Raw genomic sequence first — 17,154 nt, 5'->3', positions numbered from 1 at the left:
TCTTCCAAATCTCATACAGGTATATCTGTTCGCCTAAGCTGTATGACTAACTGAGCTCTTAAGGAATCACAGAAATGTGGTCTTTCACTTTTCATCTCCTATTTTCTGACTGCACAAAGTATATCGGTAGCCCAATGGCATCAGCAACATTAGTAAGGGAACAGAGGTGAGCAAGCCCATTGCAGAACCTGACCCAAGGGCTAGAATAGTTAATACCAGCGTCAGTGATACGTGTGATGCTCAATTCATATTATCTGTTTTTATTGTTATTGATCTGGCATTGCTCATCAATGGGAAAAGGCAGACTCCAGGGTAGGGGAGCCTGAAGCTTCTTCAGGCCAGAGTAGAAACAAACCTTTATGTTGTTTTCTTTTTGCTGTGAGTGTCATGCTCTTACAAAAGGCTTTCCCAAAATACTAATGCTGGAAGGGGGCTAGTTTTTGATGAGTAACTTTTCATACTGTTTCTCTCTCATCATTAAGTTTCTTCATCAATTAACTCCCCTCTTGAAAAAAATTCCACTTTCTATCTCTCCTTACCTGGTCTTTCTGTTTCTGTTTCTTGGTTCCCTGCTCTCCCTCCTCTCTTTCCCGCCCTTCCGCTCCCTCCTTCTCTCCTTTTCCTGACTTAAAAATAGGGTTTTTACATTATTAGAAACATTTTATATTATTGTTTTTCTAAAGTAAAGCCCTTTTCTAGAGTAAAGCCCTTTTCACTTCACTGTAATGAATTAATATTTGTAAAGCATTTAAAATAGTTTCAGGCACATAGTAAGCATTGTTTGAATGTTCACTTTTATTTATTTACTGGTTTAAAAAAAAGACATAATTTAGGAATACTCTGGGGCCCATCTTGCATCATAGGGATTTTTCTTTTAAATCTTTAGGAATTAAACCACTTTGGATAGGATCCTATTTTTTTACAGTTATAAATAATAACTGTAGATATAATTGAAACATAACATTATATTAGTTTAAGGTATACAACATAATGATTTGATACATGTATATTTTGCAAGATGTTTACCGTAATAAAATTAGTTATCCATCACCTCACATAGTTACAATTTTTTTCTTGTGATGAGAACTTTTAAGATTCACTCTCTTAGCAACTTTCAAATATACAACACTGTATTGTTAACTGTAATCACCATGCTGTACATTACATCCCCAGGACTTATTTATCTTATAAATGGAAGTTTGTACCCTTTGACCACCTTTACCCATTTTGCCCCCTGCCCCGGCATTCACTGGTCTATTCTCCATATCTTTGACTTCAGCTTTTTTAGATTCCACATATAAGTGAGATTATACAGTATTTGTCTTTCTCTGTCTAACTTATTTCACTTAGCATAATGCCCTCAAGCTACATCCATGTTGCTCTAATTATTTTATACTAAGTCCTGCCCTTGAGTGAAAAACATAAGAGGGTGATTTCAGCATTACCAGGACAAAGATCCTAAACCTCATTAATGCTGTATCTAATATATTGTAGGGGGAATAAATTGATGCTGAACATTAGGTCTAATTTCATGTGATTAAACCTGCATTTTATAAATAAATATAACCAGCTGCTTTAGATGCTCAATTTTGCATTTCTTTAACCCCTGGTTTCACACTCACCTACACATCTGCTTAACAAGACTGGATACTGGCTTTCTAGAAAAACCCAGGAATAATTGAAAGGGAACTACATACCTATTCATCACATACATATTTGTATATTGGACTATTTTCATTATAACCTAAATGTAATTTTTGGAAAAGGACCCTGATGAAAGCAAGAAAGTAGAAGTACATTGATAGAGAATAAACGCTTTCAAGTCTGAGAGGATGTAGCAGAACCTGCATTCAGGGCCCATGTCTTGGGAAGCTCATGTCAGGGAAAGCCTTGCCTGTAAAGATGTCCTTTAGATTTGCAGGAGGCAGAGACAGGGGTTGTGAGTGGGAAACCCTGAGTCTGGCTCACCTGGGGCCCTTACAGCTATTAGCTGCTTTGTTTTCCTGCACTTCAAGCACAGTTGAGTTTAATAAGGCTGTTGGATGGTCTTTTCATCTATACATCCTTCCTTATGTTTTCCTCAGCTATGACCAAGCCAAGTGGACACTGGGTGCCGAGCTTTCAGCCTCTGAGATAGCAATTTTATCTTTTAAGTCCCTTCAAAGGAGCATTTTACAACCCCTGTCTCAGCTTTTTAAGGTGAGGAAATGATCATTTTAAACAAGGGCTGCAATAGACCTCACATTTGGCACCTTCTTTGTTAGATTTAACCATTTCAGGAGTAAACAAGATGGCAGAGGCGGAGGTTCTTGACAAGAATAGTCATTAGCGGAGCCTGATTCAAGAACAAACGGATCCTACACCTGAAACTAAAACAACATTGTAAATCAACTATACTCCAATAAAACAAAAACAGAAACAAAAAAAAAAACAACTAACAGAACCTGATGTTTGCAAACCGTTCCTTACGTGGAATTACATACATTCATCAGAACGTAAGCTCCTCAGTAATGCTGAGGAAAACCCATCAATGATTTGTGGCCAAGCAAAGATCCAGCTGTTTTCTCCAACGTGACAGGGCTCTATCCAGTGTAGTCAGTGTGACTGACAGATGGCTACCTTATAGACAAGATGACCATTTACCCTCATTTTCCAGGAAAGTCCTGGTTTATGCGTGTAGCCCTTGCATCCATCCAGTTAGTAGCCCCATTCACTCTCATGCATATACAGATTTGGACGATAACCTTATGGACAGCTTCTTTAATAAACAAACAAGTGGTCAGGAACAAGTTGCACCGGGATAGGCAACATCTGCTCTTGCCCTACAGGGTTCCTTCATAAATTGTGATTTCTGCTAATTGAATTGGGAGCTTAATGGAATCTTCGGTGACAGATTGGGGGAGGGGTGCTTCCCACTAACCTGTACCCTCCAGAGCACTGTACCCTCCCTCCAGCCTGCCCTTAAAACTATACAAGACAGGACCATTGACATCATTTTGCTCATTTCCCACCTCCCCACTCCTCTCCTTCATCCTTTGCTGCTGCTGCTTCCCCCCCCCCTTTCTCCTTCTCCCTCTCTTCTTCCCCCTCCTCCCTCCTCCCCTTCCCCCTCCCCATCCTTCCCCTCCTCCCCCTCCTCCTCCCCCTCCTCCTCCTCCTCTTCCTCCTCCTTCTACTACTACTACTACTACTACTACTACTACTACTATCATTACAAATTATTTTAAAATTACATTTTCTATTTTAGGAATCTTTGCTCAACAGTTGGAATACATATTACAGCTGCAGTCTAAGAAATTATTCGTCTTGATTATATGCTTTCCTAGTTACTTGTTCTATTTCTCCTATTCTTGTATTTCTTGTATCCCTTGTCATTCCCCTTCTTGGATTACATTTTTATTTTGAGTAATATTTTTCAGAGAGGTCTGTGGGTGGCAAAATTTCTAAATTGCTTGCGTGTTCAAAATTATCTTCATTTTGCCTTCATACTTGAATGGTAATTCAGCTGGGAAAAGTTTCCAAATCCTTTTCCCTCAGAATATTTTGGCTATTTCTCCATGGTTTTCTAACTTCTTCACTTGCCAATCAGAAGTCTGGTGCCAGATTCATTCTAACTCCTTTGCAATGTTCCTTTCCTTCCACCCTCTCTCTCTCTTTTTAAAAGTTTGTAGAATTTTCTTTTCATCCTTGGAGTTCATGAAAATCACCAAAATGTGTTGTTGGTTAATATTTGCGTAAAGCTCACAGTGAGCCCTTTTGATTTGAACACACTTGTCTGTCTTTAGCATAGATAAATTTCTTCCACTATTTCTTTGATTTTATTTTTCCCTCCATGCTCTCTGTTCTCATTTTCTTGGGTAAAATATCTGGATGTATATTTATCTGGATACAGCTCCAAGTTTATTAACTTTTCATGGTTTTCATTTTTCTTTCTTTTTGAGCTGTGTTCTTGGAAAAGTCCTTAGCCTAAGCTTCCAGGATGCTAAGCGTGTCTCTAGTCCTCCCCGTTCCTATATTCAGTCCTTCTACTGAGTTTTCATTTTAGCAACCAGATTTCTAACTTCCAAGAATTATTTAATGTTCTCATGCTTAAGTTTCATACTAAACACTTCTCATTTAGTGGATATAATTTTCTTGAATTCTCAGAAAACATTTCTGTAAAGATTTTTTTAGGATTCATTTAATAGCTTGCGTTAATTTTGCTTCCCTTGATGATAATTCTTCTGCCTCCTCCATTTATTGGCTTTGTTTCTGTTTTATCAAATGCTGGGGTCTGGCTCTGTAGTGAGTTGTCCGATGTGATAGGTGGGCTTCTTTTGAAGTCCAGAGAGGCTTATCTTTTGAGTGTGAGGTTGTATGTCCACAGAGAAGCCAGAAGTGACCTGGGACATTACACTACCTCTCTCTCCAGCCCCTGGGCTCATGTTGGGTATTCTCTACGAGTAAACCTATTGTCTAGAGAGGTGTTCTTAGGACTTTAACTGGGGCGAATGCTATAGGCAATGGCCTGGAAAGCAGATTCCCAAACTCTGTTAGGTTTTGCCAACATCAAAGTTCAGTCCATCTGCTTTATATCATACAGAAATTCCTTAATATTCTGGTCTGCTAATGTCAGCTTTTTGGTTTACTAGTGCTTTGAAAGATTTGGTTTTTATCCCTTCTATGATATTTAGGAGCGAACAATAAGTAGTTCATCCATTTTGAACTTTAAGGCACACCACTTCTCCAACTATTCTCATCTCAAGGAGAGTTTGCCCAATCTGAACAGTATCGATATTATGGTTGATAAAGTTGCCCATAAAACACCTCTTACAATGTACTTCTATTTACTGCTTTCTAATTATGTCTCTAATTTTATGGTTTTTTAAATTTCTAACTCATTAATGTTGAAGGAAATCCTATCGTATGCTACAATAATATTACGACGACATTATGCTAAGTTAAATAAGCCAGTCACAAAAAGACAAATACTGCATGACTCCACTTATATGACGTATCTAAAGTAGACAAACTCTTAAAAACAGAGACTAGAATGGTGGTTGCCAGGGGCTGGGTGTGTTCGGCGGCGGGGGGATTGTTCAATGGGTACTGAGTTTTAATTTTGCAAGATGAAAAATGGTTAAGGTGTGTTTTTAACCGCAACAAAAAATATCAGAGCTTTAAATCTCAGTTTGAGAGAAGCTTTATACGTAAATACTCCAGGAAGAGGGAAACAACTGGCTTAAATTTAGCCATAGCTGTAACTGACCAGTATCAGACCCTATTCTAACAGCAGGTTTGCAGAACAGGAAGGGTGGCTGAGAGTTTGACTCTGTGGGGCTTCTGAAGGGGCAGGGTGGGCACAGCATGATGCCAAAGGATTAAACAAATGCTGACTGTTACACAGGAAAGTCAATGGTATTCTGATGTTGGCATTTAGGAATTGAACAATACAGATTTGATTGGTAGTTCAGTTTCCTACAAAATTCCTTCAAGGAGTCAAAAGATGTTTGGAAAACGAATCCTATGGAATCCTCTATGTAGTTCATGAGGTTATGAGCGTCTTTTGAAGATTATGTTGTGTATGTGAGTGTGCTCTGAAAAGCTAAAAATATACAAGGTGGGTATTTATGGTGACAAAATCAGCAACAAGAAATTGTTTTGACCTGCTTTTCCATTTTAAGTCCTTAGTCATCTAACTTGCTAAAAGCTAAATTTAAAAAGCCTCCGTGTTACAGGATAACTCTTCACCCTGCTATTCTAAGTGCATGCTTCCAATTTCATGGCAGTGACACCACACTGCGCATTAAGGAGAAGTTACAAAATATCAAAATTCCAAATGAACTAATATATGAAAATTAAGAAATACTAATGTTATCTTTTGATGAAAGATCATGAAAACAAAAACGGAACACTCAAATTTCTAAGCTGTAACCTTATTTGGAGCAGGAGAATTTTCGTTACATAAAGTTAATGGTTTTAAACACCTCAGGACAAACTAATCCAAAAGCAACTTTTTATTTCAGAAGGGTCTTGCTTAAGTGGTTTTCTATCCTCTTATCTTCTCATTATTGTGAATATTTGCTTTATAAATATATTCTCCCATGCAATCAAGATCAAGGTATCTGCAGATTTGGTATCTGGTGAGAGCCCTCTTCCTGGTTTGCAGATGGCTCTGCCTCTTCATGGCAGAAAGAGAGAGAGAGAGAGATATAGAGAGAGAGGGAGAACACTCTGGTCTCTTCTTCTTATAAAAACAGCAGTCCCGTCATGGGGGCTCCACCCTCAGGACCTCATCTAAACCTAATTACCTTCCAACAATTTTACCTCCAAATACCATCAAATTGGGAGTTAGAGCTTCAACATATGACACTGGCAGGGGTACAAACATTCAGTCCACCACAGTGTGTGTGTGTTACTGATGAGTGATACATGGGGCTGGGATGTGAAGAGTTGCATAAACCAGGAAGCTATGTCCTGGCCCTCTACTTTAATGCGAGATTCTGCCCAAACTGTTGGGCAATCTGTCTTTCAGGGAGATTTTGAAAGTATCACAGGAATACAGCAATTTTGCAACTTTCACTTGGTAAGTTTTCCTCTAAATTTTCCTCTAGCTGAAGGCGCCTTTGTAGACTCAGCGGGTCCCCAGGGAGGATCTGCTTCAGGTCATTTGTGTTTCTGAGGGTAGGGCTTTGATGCAAGGGGGCTTTCCCAGGATCCCCTGGCAGGGGGTGTTAACTACCACTCAAGCCTCCAAAGCCTCACTTCTCAATTTTTCTACTTTCCCATCAGCAGAATTGGAGTTGGAAGTAAAATAATTTAATTTAGTTAACTCTTATTCTAAACAAGTAGTGAAAATAATTACATAAAGTTCTACTAAATAGTACTTCATTTCATAACATTATCAAATAGAAAATTATCTATGTGATGAGCATCCTTCATAGGTAAATAATTATTTTATGAAATAGTCTATCTTCTTCTTTTCCTTTTCCTGCACAGCAAGATGAAGACTACTGTCATTTCAGCAGCAGCAATACTCATCCAGCAACCCATCAGCAGCTGGCTAAGATTTGTACCTTTAGGAAGAGATAAATGCAAAATGACAACAGTTTTTGGTTCTCTTTAAGTTGCTGAGTTAGCATAGGCTAAAAGAAATGCTGATTACCCATCTAGGAACAGAAGTTTGGGCTGCAGACCAGGTTTAGACAGTGTTTTACTCACCAAGTAAAACTTGTTGATTCCAAAATTTTAAGTTAAAAACCTGTCAATGACAGAAAAAATAAGCCCATCACTTCATGGAGAACAGTCAAGTTTTCCTTTGAGATAACAATACCAGGAACCTGACCATAAAATAATCAATATCATGTAGCTTATTCACAAATGACCCTGATAAAATGCTCCATGACCCTGTGCCAGGGAGGCTGAGCTATGAACAGGGGAGAACTGGGGTTCTGGTTTTCTCCCTGCACCCACAGGGCTGGTGGAAATACTCCAGCTTGGTGACAGTTACACTTAATGTCAAACTAAGAGTAAAGATTCTTGTCTAAGAGGCTTATTGCTGGAGCTACACACTGCATGATCCAGGCTTGGGACTTATGGAGACGAGGAAGGCCAAGTGCAGTGTGGAGACCATTTCACTATTATTCTTTCATTCCTGGAACTTAAATTTCCCTTTAATAAAATGAATATAATATTTTCTTCCTAGGAGTCTACTAAGTTAACCAGTTAGACCAAAATTAGGCTGATTCGGAAAAAATTCAGATTGCAGTGAGTTCATGTTTTATTTGGTCACCTTCTGTAACCCTCCTTTGGTTGGCCTGGCCCCCTCCATCCCACCTCCAAAGCACAGACACGCATACACACACACACACACACACACACACACACACATACAATACCATTCTAGAATTAGAGTAGCCCATGGTGATAGTAACCATACCGTTTTGTACTACCATGCACAGGAACTCTAGAATAAATAGACCCCATATACTTTTGACCAAAGAATGTTAATAAGGTGGGGTGTTTTTTTTTTTACAAAAGTATATTTTACTAAACTTAAGATGTTTTTAAATTTTAAGATGCACCATTATTTTATAAACCACTAGAAAAGGAAAATTGCTGTCAATTAAACTAAAACACAATGCTTTCTTTTCTCTTTTTATTTTGTCAGTCTTGCTAGAAGTTTATCAATTTTGAATTTTCCAAAGAATCAGCTTTTGTTTTGTTGATTTTCTCTAGTCTTATTTTCAGTTTCATTGATATATGCTCTTACCTTTGTTACTTTTCTTCCTTCTGCTTTCTTTTGGTTTATTTTGTTCTTTTTTTCCTAGTTTCTTAACATAGGAACTTAAATTATTGATTTGAGACCTTTCCTCATTTCTAATGTAAGCATTTTTAGTGCTATAAATTTTCCTCTCAACACTGCATTAGATGCATCCCACATACTTTGATATGTTGTTTTTTTAAAAATTTTTAGTCAGTTCTATGTATTTAAAATTTCCTTTGATACTTTTTCTTTGACCCGTGGGTTATATAAAAGTGTGTTGTTTAATTTCCATGACTTTCTGTTATTGATTTTTAGTTGATTCCATAATGGTCAGAAAACACTTTGTATGATTTTAATTCTCTTAAATTTGTTGAGATTTGTTTTATGGTCCATGGTATGGTCTATCTTGGTCAATGTTCCATGGGTGCTTGAAAAAATTCTGTGTATTCTGCTGCTGGAGATGTAGTGTTCCATATGTATCATTTAGAACATTTTGGTTGATTGTGTTGTTCAGATCTCTATCTTTGCAGATTTTCTGTCTAGTAGTTCTATCAGTTTCTGAGAGATTAATGTGGAGATCTGAAACTATAATTGTGTAATTGTGGATTCATCTTTCTAGTTCAGCTCTGTCAGTTTTTGCTTCACGTATTTTGAGGCTCTGCTGTTTGGTGTGTGCACACTTCTGCTGGATTGATCCTTTTATCTTTATTTACATGATAGGGACAAAGGCTCACTTTTTTGTCCCTAATACTTTTCTTTCCTCTGAAGTCTACTTTACCAGATATTAATATAACCACTCCTGCTTTTCTATTATTATTAATTTTTTGCCTGTATGTATTTTCTCACCCTTTTACTTTCAACCTATCTATGTCATTGAATGTGAAGCAAGTTTCTTGTTATCAGTATAAAGTTGGGTCATAATTTTTATTCATTCTTCTAATCTTTTTTTTTTGATTGGTGTACTTAACCATTTACATTTAAAGTAATTACTGGTATGTAATTGCTTAAGTCTGCCACTTTATTATTTCTTTTCTTTTTGTTTCTTCTCATTCTCATTATTCTGTTTCTCTTTTCTTGGCTTCCAGTGGGTTAACCATTTTTGAGGAATTCATCTTGGTTTATTTATAGTGTTTTTGAATGTATTTCTCTGGATAGTTTTGTAGTGGTTGCTCTGGGTATTGCAGTATACATATGTTACTTATCACAGTCAACTGGTATCAACATTTAATCACCTTGAGCAAATTGTGAAGGCTTCACTTCTATTTAGGTCTCTGTTACCTTCACGACTTAAAAAATTATTTCCTTGAGTATGAGATGGTATTATGATTTTTGTTTCAATCACAAAATGTATTTATAAAACTCATGAAGAGAATAGTCTATTGTATATATCCATATTTCTGGTCTTTCCTTTGTTTCTTCTTTACCGTTGCTCTAACATCTGTTCTTTTATCATTTACTTTCTTTTTGAAGGATGTTCTTTAGTCAATCATTAGGAGTAGGTCTGCAACAATTCTTTCAGTTTTCCTTTTTCTGGGAGTGTAGTTATTTCCCTTCATTCTTGAAGGATAGTTTTGCTGGATATAGAATTTGCAGTTGACAGTTCTTTTCCTCTCAGCACTTGAAAAATGCTGTGCTGCTTCTTTCTGATCTCCACATGTTTTGATAAGAAATCCTCAAACATTTGAATTAGTGTTCCTCTATAGATAACATTTTATTTCTCTTGAGATGCTTTCAAGACTTTTTCCTTATCTTTAGTTTTTAGAAGTTTGACTATTATTTGGTGTGGACTTTTTTTGATTTATCCTTTGGGTATCACTGAGATTTTTAAAATATGTAGCTCTGTATCTTTCACCAAATTTGGGAAGTATTTAGTCATTACTTCTTCAAATAGTCTTTTAGCACCAAGTTCTTTCTCATTTCCTTCTAGGATTCTGATAATACAAATGTTGACTTTTTTGTTTGTTTTTGCCACATATGTTCACAGCTCATTTCTCTTATTTCCTTTTCTCTTTCTCTCTCCCTCCCTTCCTTCTTTCCTTCCTTCCTCCTTCCCCCTCCTCCCTCCCTCCTTCTCTCTCTCCTCCTTCCTTCCTTCCTTCCTCCCTCCCTCCCTCCCTCTCTCTCTCTCTCCCTTTCTTTCTTTCTTTCTTTCTTTCTTTCTTTCTTTCTTTCTTTCTTTCTTTCTTTCTTTCTTTCTTTCTTTCTTTCTTTCTTTCTTTCTTTCTTTCTTTCTTTCTTTCTTTCTTTCTTTCTTTCTTCCTTCCTTCCTTCCTTCCTTCCTTTCTTTCTTTCCCCAGTCTCTTTCCTTCCTTTCTGTTGTTCAGATTAGGTGAATTCTATTGGTATTTACTCAAGTTCACTGATTCTATCTTCCATCATCTCCATTCTACTACTGAGAACAACCAATGTATTTTTCTTTAAATTTCTGTTATTGCATTTTTCAGTTTATAATTTCCATTTGGTTCTTTTTTGAACTTCAGTTTCTTTGTTGAGAAGTTCTATTTTTTTTCACTCATTTCAAGAGAATTTATAATTGATCATTGAAGCATTTTTATGATTGCTGCTTTAAAAGCTTTGTCAGATAATTTCAATATCTGATTCATCTCAGTGTTAGCATCAGTTGATTATCTTTTTCAGTCAAATTTTAATTTTCTTCATTCTTGGTATGACAGATGATTTTCAATTGTGTATCAGACATTCTGTCTATTTAAATCTTTTACTGTAGCAGGCAGTCACTCTGTTTAGATTTGACACAAAGGTCCTGGCCTACTTTGTGGCTGTAGTACTTAGCACAGTTTAATGTTAAGAATCTTTGTTGTTTTATTTAATCTGCTTGGTTTATATGATTCTGCTGGGGCTTCTACTGATCCCTGCTTTTTCTGTGGTAAGAAAATAAAATATATTATTTTAAGTCACTAAGTGTGTGGTAATTTTTTATAGCAGCAGAAGAAATCTACTACAAGGTATGTGGAAGGCGTGTGCATATATGTGTGTGTGGGGGTGAGTGGTCAAAGAGAGGAATCATGTTCTTGCGCATAATGCTTGCTCTTGTACTCCATCTCTTTACCTGATAACTCCAATGTGTACTTTAGCTTATGGAGTATCTGTTGCCAGCAATCCCTGACTACTTCTCTTTCCCAAGGCTGACGTGGGCATTTCCCTTAGTAGTTCCAGGGAATCCTGGGTATATACTAAAGAATTTTCCATTTTATATTGTAACTATCTGTATACATGTGCTCCCTCCTCTAGACTATAAGCTCCTTAAAGATGAGGACTACTCTGTATTCTTGTACCTAGTGTGGAATCTGGCACATGTTCCTCACTGAGCAGATGTTTACCTGTTAAATTATTCAGCCTGAATGGCAAGGCAGAGTGTTCTTCAGAAGCATTTGACTTATCTACTCATTTCCAGGACCAAGCTGCAGAAATCATTGCTGCATGGTATACTTTGGAATTCTCCCATTGGAGAGAGTTCTTCCATCCCTTATTCATGACTATTGCCAAACATTTGAACTAGAGTTGTGACTATGTTACAAAAAAGAAACTTCTGACATTTCCAACAATTCCAAGCTAAATGATCTTGGGAATTGCATTACACAGAAATTATTCCAGCAAAAATGAAGAAACTAAAGCTCAATAAAATTAAATGACTTGACCAAAACATGTATATGGGACTCAAATCCTGGTCTACTGACTATGCTACACCCTTTTCTTCATGTCATCCCTATCTCGTCCCAGCCCCACCTCTGGCCATGGTCTGCCCCATACTTTTAGGTTCTGCTTCAGTCATCAATGACTATTCCCTAATTGTAAATTGCACTTTCATTTAATTCTGCCTTTAGACTCAGCTGAAAATATAGAAATTGGCAGTATGCTTTCATTCTTTTTCCAGAAAATATAAATAGGCAGAAAATTTTTTTCTTCTGAAAAGTTTTTCCTAACGATAAAAGGAATATATAGTCTTTGTAGAAAATTTAGAAAATAACAGAAACATATGAAGATGAAAACTAACATTGCTAATTATTTTATTACTTACAAATATCTACTTTTAACATTTTAGGTCTTTTTCATTTTTTTCTATTCCATGTATTTTTAATATGTAAACTTGGGATAAGAAAGCATTTATTCTTGGTTTTTTTTCACTTAATATGATACCATAGCTTTTCGTTTCATTGGTGATTATTCAAAAACATTTTTAATGACTGTGTCATATTCCAGCCTATGAAGGTCCTAGAATTTATTAAATCATTCCACAATTTTGGATATTTGGAGTATTTCAAAATTGTAACCCATTATATGTTGAAAGAATACATGAGTACATATTAGTCAATTCACTTCTCTGATTTTTTCCTGAGAATAGATTCTTATAAAAGAAATTGGTGGATCAAAAGACAAGAACATTGAATTTTGTAGTTTCATATTGCTGCCATAAAAAATTATCACAAATTTAGCAGATTAAAATGACACATTTATTATCTCACAGATTTGTAGGGTCACAAGTCTGGCTGGCTCAACAGAGTACTCTGCTTAGGGTCTCTCAAGCCTCAAATCAAGGTGTTGGTGCCCTAGGCTCCTATTTGGAGGCTCAGAGAAGAATCATCTTATTGGCTCATTTAAGTTGTTGGAAGAATTCATTTCTTTTTCACAGTTTCCATGTGGTCTTCTCCATCTTCAAGCCATCAATGGCAAGTGGAGTCCCTCTTACACTTTGAATATTTTTGACTTCAGCTGAAGAAAGTTCTTTGATTTTAAGGGCTTATGTTACTAGATTATTCAGGATAATCTCCCTGTTTTAAGATCTGTATTTCAGTTATATCTGCCAAGTCCCATTTCCCTACATATTTTCAGGTGCCAGGGATTAGCGTGTGGATACCTTTGGGGGACCATTCTGAGTACTACAAACATTTGTGAGGATCTTTATAACTATGGTCAGAATGCTTTCCAGATAAGATTAGCAAAACAAAGATTTCTGTCACTAGAATGAGAGTGATCCACTCCCCACACTCACCAGGACAGAATATTACTTTTTCTTTACCTTAGTACTCTGACGGGCAAAACAATTTTATTTAATTATGTTTTTACTTGCCTGTCTTTGATTCATAGCGAGGTCATACTATTTGTAAATACTCATTCACCATCCATTTCTTGTCAGTGATTTCATGCCCGTTGCCCGTTCTTCTATTAGATTCTTGGTATTTCCCTTATTAATTTGTATTATCTTCATACATTAAGGATATATTGGTCTGTATTTTGTAGTAGCTATTATTTTTAATTGTTTATTCTTTAATGTACAGAATTATTTTTTAATGTTGTGTAGTTATGTGTATTCATCATTGCCTTTGTGATTTCTTCCATTGTGTTTTACTTTCACATGCAGCTATCAAATAGTTTTTCCTAAAATGTCTCCTGGTTATGTTTTGGATTTCATATTGAATTTTTTCATTTTGGTGTGCGGTGTAAAGTTTTTTTTAAACTTTAAAAAAAAATCAGTTTCTTCAACAGTAATAATTAGTACAAATCTTTTTATTGGGAAAAGACAGTCATGAAGATGCATGCTACAGGAGCAAAGGCTACGCAAACTGATTCTGCACATGAAGGAAAATGCAGAGAAAATGGCAGAACTTCCAAGCTGGTAAACAGAATGAAATGAAATAATTTCTCGTTTCCTCTATATGTGCCTGTAACAAGGGCTGAGAGAACTAATAAAGTTGATTACAAGTAGCCAGAAAGGATTTTTGATGTTCTGGGCTTATCTAGGTAGTTTTGGGCGTCCTAATGAAGATTTAAAGTGACTTAGAAAAAGTTATTTTTAATCAAAGAGCTGTATAAAACAAGAACTAAATTAGCATACATTAAATAAAGCTAACTACAAGGCAAAAATACACCAACATAAAAAAAAGAGAGAGAGAGAAAGAAAAGAAGACTCTTACCCTCCAAACTTGAAAATCTAAAAATTAATTGTGACAATACCATTCCAATTAATCTTATCCCAGTAAGAGAGGAATTGCAGAACACCTTTAGGAAAATGAGTAAACATGCCATAGACTGGGAATATATATTTGCAATCTGACAGAGGACATGTATTCAGAATACATAAAGAACTCTGCCAAATACACATTAAAAAGACAAACAATTTTAAAAATAAGCAAGAGATTTGAACAGACCCTTTACAAAAGGATAGATGAATGGCTATTAAATACATGAAAAGTGTCCAACACTAGTCATCAGGGAAATGGAAATGAAAATCATGATGAGATAACATTTCACACCTACTTGAAAGGCTCTGCAGTACAAAAGACAATGTCAAATGTTGGCAGGGACGTGGAGCAACTGGAACTTGTATGTATTACTGGTGAAAATGAAAATGGTGGAACCACCTTGGAGACCTACTTGGAAGTTTCTTAGAAAGTTAAGCATAAACTTAGCATATGACCTGTCAATCCCACTACTAGTCCATTTCTACCCAATCCTCATCACTCCCATGTTGCTTTCCCTTCTCCCAAATCTTCCATGTCTTTATTTTACTATTCTCATCTTCCTTCTAGTCCCTCTTTTTCCATCCCAAATGAATTCTCCCTAATTCACCATAAAGAGTCATTTCTTCCACATTCATTCTAGGATGATATAAAATAAGAATGATTTAGAATTAGCTGTGTATTTTGCCAAAATAAGATGGCAACTATATTTTTGAAAGCTATAAATGTTAGTTATATGTCAAGAGTAACAATAAAAATGGAACATACACCAAAATAAAAGAGACAATATTTAGATTAAAAATGTTTTTTCATGTATAAATAATTCACAGCCTTCAACAATAGAAAGAAAATTACATCACAGTCATTTGAAAAGTTCATTTATTATATACCAATATACACTTTCTGTAATAAAAAAGCCTCCCAATACATTGAACCATCTTATAAATGAAATAAGAAAATAAAGTTTTCATCTGTTTATAAATGGGGCTAAATTAACCAGTACAAGATGCCATATGTATGTCTGCCCTGCAGTCTATGAGATCTATGATCCTGAAAAAGGCCATGAGAAAAAAAATGGTGCTTTATTATTTGGCACTGTAGTATTGCTCTTGAATATTTATATAATTACACATGTTGATATTTTCAAGTCAGTCATTTCACATGTAAAGCATTCAAAATATATACAGATTTTACAGTTTTCAATTTTTTGGATCAATCTTTGTTATTTACATTTAAATACATTCAGACCAAACATTTTTTTTAACACTCAGAAGGTACCTTTTTTCACTTTCTATTTTGATACACTCTTTAGATGAATGAAAATAGAAATATATCTTAAAAATGCTACTTGGCAAATTTTTTCCAATAATAGTAAGTCAGAAGTTATGATAGTTTCTAGTAATGCTCAATTTCCTTAACAAAGTGCACCATTTTACAGTATTATGACTCTAGAAAATAATACAGAAAACAAATATATATTTACTTAAGGCACATTCCAGCAAAAACTATTGAAATATGATTTAATTTTATCATACTTATATATACCTATATTTCATACTTGGCTGCACTAAAATATACAATAAATGTGCTTGATACTGATTGAGAAAAAAAAAAAAAAGGAGCAAACTCCAGAAATTCTAGGCAATGAATACTAAATTTTAAATCCATTTCATGAAACTATGTTGTAGAAGTGAGCAAGAATAATCATTCGCATCTCTTTGTAGTGTTAGCATTTTTATTTTTATAGAAAATGGCTCAACATTGTATTAAATAGCAAATGAATGTCAGCAAATACCTGTGCAAGCTAAAATGAATGAAATCCTATTTTAGACCTGCTAAATTAAAAGAACAACCTTAGTATTGATAATTATTTGCAAATAGGGAACTTATTTTCTTCTAGATGATTACGATAATATTGTAAACATTGAAGAAGAGCATTACTGAACTACATAACTCAGATTTCAAATTTAAAATATCCCCAATAAACAGATACATACACATGGATTTTTGAGCCCATCAAATTAATTCCCTACTCCCACCCCCAATAAGATAAATGTTTGACTGTGAAGAGAGAAAACTACACATGTAAAAAATAAAAATCAAATGTACCATACATTAAAATTCTGATGACTACAGAATAAGATTATATACATAAACATATAGCAATCACAGTTTCCTGCACTGAATGTTTATCAAATAAAAATGTATCAAACAATACTGGGTAGTGTAGCTCCACGTGAATCGTGGTCTTCTAAAAATTCTGAATGAGAATGGAAGACGAGAGGGAGGGCATTGTTCAGTGACAAAACTATGACAAGAGGATTGGGAATAACATTGATAAATGCTTCCAGAACACGCAGTTTAGCTATAAACATTGTTTTGCTATTGCTCTATAATTTAAATAAAGCCCCTCTCTATGTTTCATAAGATGTTTTAACATTTACAAAAGATCTACTGAATGAAGAAGTCACTAATTCAATGTCACAAACAGGATGGGCAAAATATTCCTTTATTGTTGACCATAAGATGTTCTAGCCTGGTGTCTCATGTACCGTACAGAGACAGTTCATAAAACATGCCTTTTTCCTCTGTTATTAAATACACCCAGAGTATTTGGTGCAAGATTGAGGGAAGGCATTAAATGGTAATGGCTTTGCCACCAGGGCATTTTTGTTTGATGTTCTGAGAATACAGGAATTTGGTACTTTTGTGGCGGGAGAAGGTGGGAGGAGAGGGAAGAGGGTATTATCATGCAGCTACCCTTATTCTGCTTGTGCAGAAGCAAAAATACATCATCTCACACTGCTCTAGTAAAACCTGGGTAGAAATGTGCACCACAGATTTTAAACACATAAACAGCCATTTGTGACGAAAATGATGATTTCCTCTTCTGCAGGTGCCTGGTGATATTGCTGGTAAACATCTTTGGAATCT

At 35.5% G+C, this 17,154-nt stretch overlaps 1 protein-coding gene across 1 annotated transcript in view; it reads left to right on the top strand.

Annotated features, from left to right (window-relative positions):
* The first annotated feature begins 7,378 nt into the window (after positions 1-7,378).
* The window catches only part of PCED1B (PC-esterase domain containing 1B), a 422,128-nt gene continuing 412,352 nt past the window's right edge, over positions 7,379-17,154 (top strand). The window contains exon 1 of the mRNA XM_061205161.1: positions 7,379-7,388. The gene's annotated coding sequence lies outside the window, so the exon portion shown is untranslated. The remainder of the gene's footprint in view (positions 7,389-17,154) is intronic.

Source organism: Eubalaena glacialis, chromosome 11 (genome assembly GCF_028564815.1).
Source record: "Eubalaena glacialis isolate mEubGla1 chromosome 11, mEubGla1.1.hap2.+ XY, whole genome shotgun sequence".
Lineage (NCBI taxonomy): Eukaryota > Metazoa > Chordata > Mammalia > Artiodactyla > Balaenidae > Eubalaena > Eubalaena glacialis.
Note: the sequence above shows the minus strand (reverse complement) of the source record. Positions and strands in the feature narration are given on the sequence as shown.